Below are 5,074 nucleotides of genomic sequence, written 5' to 3'. Positions count from 1 at the left end.
GAGAGAGAGAGAGAGAGAGAGAGAGAGAGAGAGAGAGAGAACACCACACAAGAACTCTACGATAGTTAACCTTCATTAGCAACTTGACTAATCTATAGTCACCTAGGAGACCCTTTCTGGGTGTGTCTGTGAGGATGCTTCCAGAGAGATTTAACTGAGGGTTGGAAGACCCATTCTAAGTGTGCACAGCTTAATCCCATGGGCTGGGGTCCAAGGCTGCATAAAATCTAAACAAGAGGAAGTGAGCTGAGCATCAAACCAGCATTCTTTCTCCCTCCCCATGAACAACAGACACTCAGTGTTATCCTGGCAGCTGCCAGGATGAACTGGGACTCAATTTGTGAGCCAAAGCAGACCCTTCTTTTTTTTTTTTAGATTGATTTTCCAGTACTTTTTTTTATCACAGAAATGAGAAAAGTAGCTAATACAGAAAGTCAATACCAGGAGTGGGGCCGTTACTATGATAAACCTGACCATGCGGCTTATAACCCTCTAGAACTAGCTTGTGGGAAGAATGTGGAAGAATTGGAGTGTTCGTCTAGGAACCTCCTAGGCTGCGGCAGTGGTTCATGTAATAGGGTAATGGATCCTTCATGAAGGGAATACAGACTTTATCAGGAGTCAGGGGCCACCTGTGCTACATTCCATGATGAATGTTAATTCTTTCTGCTCAAAGTTTGAAAATGTGAGTGTAATTGAATGCTAACTAAACTAATGGACAAAGTTGTTTGATTAAAAACAAATTAGAGACAGCAAAACCTCCAAGCTGCATCTTGATTGTTGCTCAGTGCTCGAATTTAGTCTTACAGAAAACAAACAAAACCCGAAAAAAATGTGTACCTTGGTAAAGAAAGGAACATGGGTGGATTTAAAGTGACAGACAAGCTCAGCTGTTGGAGATGCCTGCAATTGCTTTTCATTAGGACAACAGAAGGGCACATTCAACCCATCAAAGCCCCCAGGCTGTGAAAATGTGAATGCATTTGAGAGGAGAACCTTAACAGCCCTGCTGCTGAAGGGGTTCCCTGCTTGAAAACAACCACTAGGGAGGTGGTTCTCACGTTAGGCTAATAGCTGTGGCAGGAGACAGGAGACAGGAGACAGGAGACAGGAGACAGGAGACAGACAGGAGACAGGAGACAGGAGACAGGAGACAGGAGACAGGAAAGAGGAGACAGGAGACACAGGAGACAGAAGACAGACAGGAGACAGACAGGAGACAGGAGACAGATAGGAGACAGGAAAGAGGAGACAGAAGACACAAGAGACAGGAGACAGGAGACAGAAGACAGACAGTCTTGAGCTAGCAGCAGAATTTAGCAGCAGTGTCTACATGGTTTTGCAAGCATGTGGATGTAAGGGTCTGTAGGGTTATAGAGGCTTGCACCATTGTTCCAGAAAGCTGCTAGGACAAGCAGTGTGTAGTAGGGTTAGATTCCTGAAAAACAAGCAAAACCCTGAGGGGGTCATTGCATACTGCCATGAAGGTGAAGCCTAAATTACCATGGAAACATCAGGATGCTGAAGATGCCAGGACCATTGGTATCTTCACGGATCAAGGAAAGTTGTCCAGAGTGGAGATAGCCCAAGAGAGACTGTGTGCTGAGTTGTCTATGCTCACTGGTAATTAGACAGAACTATCACACGTTCCCAGGGTTGTACACGGAGCTGCAGAGTTTGTTTGGCCTTCTGGGGTTCCATATCATTTTGATCTGAGTTTTTTTCCCTTGTCATGGCCTCATCTCCCCCCTTTCAAGTAGCAATGTTTGTTCTGTAGTGTTGTAGAATGGAAGTATGTGACTTTTGGTCTGATTTTACAGGTTGGAGTTATGTGAATGTCTTGAATCTTAGAAGAGGTGTTAACTCCAGCTTTTTGAACTACACTGAAACTGTTAAAAACGTGTGGACTGTGGTGGTTTCAGTGTAAATGGCCCCCATTGGCCCATTAGGCACTATTGGATGTGGCCTTGTTGGAGGAAGTGTTTTACTGGAGGTCTCAGATGCTCTAGCGAGGTCTAGTATCTCTCTCCCTGTTGCATGCTGATCCAGACGTAGAACTCTCAGCTCCCTCTCCAGCACCACGTCTGCTTGCGTGCCGCCATGCTTCCTGCCTTGATGGTAATGGACTAAACCTCTGAAACTGTAAGCTAGCCCTAATTATATGTTTTCCTTTATAAGGGTTGCTGTGGTCATGGCTTCTCTTCACAGCAATAGAAACCCTAATGAAGACAGACTTTTACATATGTTGAATTAAAAACATGGTTGCATTATGAGAGAACCATAAACCTTTGATGATGAGGGGCGAGATGTTACGATTTAAAACTGTTGTGTTTAGGTATCAGGTTGATAAGGGGTGTGACTTTTGATGACTAATCTCCATTATCAACTTGACAAAGATTCAGAATCACCAAGGAGACACATTCCCGAGTAGATCCGTGAGAGTGTTTGCAGCAGGGTTTAACCAAACTGAGTAACAGATTCGGAGAGGGGCACTAGTATTTTCCTCTCCATGGTCTCTGACTGTGGCTGCACCATGACCAGGTGTCAGTCCTTCCTTGCCAGGATGGTTCCCTTCAAGTCACGAGCCAAAATAAACCTTCCCCTCTGTAAGGTGCCCTTTGTCAGCTAGTTCACAGCTGCAAGAAAAGTAACTCTTATGCCTAGCATTCCTCTGCGCTAACCTCTTATATAAAACTGCTGTGCGTGAGTATTTATTTCGTGAGTATTTGTTGAGATTGAGGTAGGGGAGTTACAGCAACCTTCACGGAAGCTAAGCATTAAAAGACAAGAAAATGAAGGAAGCTCGAGACTCAGAGAGAGCGGCTCACTGGCTGTGGTTAGTCACCCCTTGTGGGCATATGCTATCCTATGTCTCCATTCATTTGGAAAACCCTGGAAGCACAGAAATTTGAGGAGGTTGTCAACACCATTGACTACCTTAGGTAAACTGATCACCTTTTTGTAGCCAAAGTTCTAAGTTTCCTCTGAACTTACAGTACTTTAAAGGAAGCTTTCAAAACACCGTGGGAGCTGGTTGGGCACTTAAATTATTAAATACCTACAGACAAACTAAAGCTAATATGGAAATGACTGACAGCCTTCTCTTGGGTGAATTGGGGTAGTGAGAAGCCAGCAGGTTCTGATTTTATTTCTGATATTTCTTCCTAAAATGAATGGGTCTTTGTTAGGAGACCTTGTGCACCCTCACTCCTGTCCCGGACAGCTCCTGGGTGGAGCTGTAGGGAAAAAAAAAAACTTTCGCTGGGGAGAAAAGAGGAACCAGACATTTTTCCATTTCCACTTGCGAATCTCATGATGGGAACCATTGCCAAGACCAGTCTGGAGTTCATTATTTTCTCCAAGTCACGTGCCTGAGCCCAATCTCCAAGAAGAGCAATTCAGGACACTGAAGGGAATGCCTGGTGAGAGCTAAGGTGATGGGGACCCACCCATGAGGTCCCGCATCCCTTGTAGAAGTTGGTGGGAAGGCTAGGGTAGGATTCCTGTGAGGCTGGGATCAAGGGAGGTCAGGGAATCCAGTCCACTGTCAGCCTCACCGCTCAGCTCACAGGCCGCCTCCTCATACAACTTCAGTTAGACGCCAGGGTTCTCCACCCATTTCACAGATAAGCCCCCTGTGTTTCAGTTATGTCTGTTTCTTGCCCACATTTGGAGTTACTTTCAGTTGCTGACAGGATGTGGACTACACACTTGAGTGTGGTGCCAGCTGTGGGGGCAGGGCTGCTGCTGTCTGGGAAGCAAAGCTTTTCTGCTCTCCCACCTTTCCAGTCTTCCAAGGAGGATATCCCCACACGGCAGCGTTGAAAGTACCTGGAGGATGTGGCCTCCTTGGCATGCAGGTAGCGGGGCCAGCACTCGATTGTCACCCCTCACAGTGGCCTGGCACTTTCAGGCCACGTGTGCTCCATTCTTTTGTTGTTGTTCACTCTGAGAACCCCATCCTTTGACGGTCAGTTCATGGTCATTGCTGGGGAAGACATAGTTTACTGAGGCAAAATAGAAAGCAAAATCTATAGTGGCTTTGGAGTCAGAACCCTGGTGACTAAAGAAAAGATTTGAAATATCAGCCAGTGTGCTAACATGCCTCACACGTACACTTGTGGTTTCTGAACTTAGAAGAGAAAATTTAAATGTGTATTGCAATTTAATAGTAAAATGTACAAGTTCTAAGCACAGGATTCCAGCCATTTATGATTGGTGTGAAGAAACTAGAGCTGGGCACCTGTGGCTAGTCCCTCACTGTGGAGAAGTGCAGGAACCTCAGCTGCTTCTGCCCACCTACCCTCCAAGCCAGTCAAGTTGGCCTTCACAGCAAAAGGATGTGTTCCACCCTTGATGAGAGCACAGGCTAGCTCCTGGTGACTGTCCACAGAACATTGACTCTGAACACTCTGTTCCAGATTTTACCTGAAGTACTGTTTGGAAAAGTCATGAGAACTTTCTATAGACCTGTTTCTTAAGGTATGTCCTGACTCCAAGGTCTTCTGACTCAAAACCTTCGTTCACCAAGGCCCAGCTGAGTCTTGAGCCCTATGAAGTCTGACATGGCTGCTCTTAGGGTTTGGCTACCTCTCCACTCTAGATATATGCTTGTTTGGTGGACTGGCTGGTTTTATGTCAATTTGGCACAAGATAGAGCCATTAGAGAGGAAAGCACCTCAATTGAGAAGATACTTCCATATTTTCTTCATCTGTAAGGCATTTTCTTAATTAGTGATCAACAGGGGAGGGCCAAGCCCATAGTGGGTAGTGCCATTACTGGTCTGGTGGTCTTGAATTCTGTAAGAAAGCAGGCTGAGCAAGCCATGGGAAGCAAGCCAGTAAGCAGCACCCCTTCATGGTCTCTGCATCAGCTCCTGCCTCCAGGTTTCAGTCCAGCTTGAGTTCCTGCCCTGACTTCTTTCAATTATAAATATTGCTGTGGAACTGTAAGTTGAAAAAACCCTTTCCTCTCCAATTTGGTTTTTTGTCATGTTGTTTCATCACAGATAGTAACCCAAAGTAAAACATTTGGTGGGTCGAGGGGAGACTGTGCCCCAGGGGAGAAAGACTG

This window comes from Grammomys surdaster, unplaced genomic scaffold, assembly GCF_004785775.1.
Source record: "Grammomys surdaster isolate TR1022 unplaced genomic scaffold, NIH_TR_1.0 126059, whole genome shotgun sequence".
In the NCBI taxonomy this organism is placed as follows: domain Eukaryota; kingdom Metazoa; phylum Chordata; class Mammalia; order Rodentia; family Muridae; genus Grammomys; species Grammomys surdaster.
Note: the sequence above shows the minus strand (reverse complement) of the source record.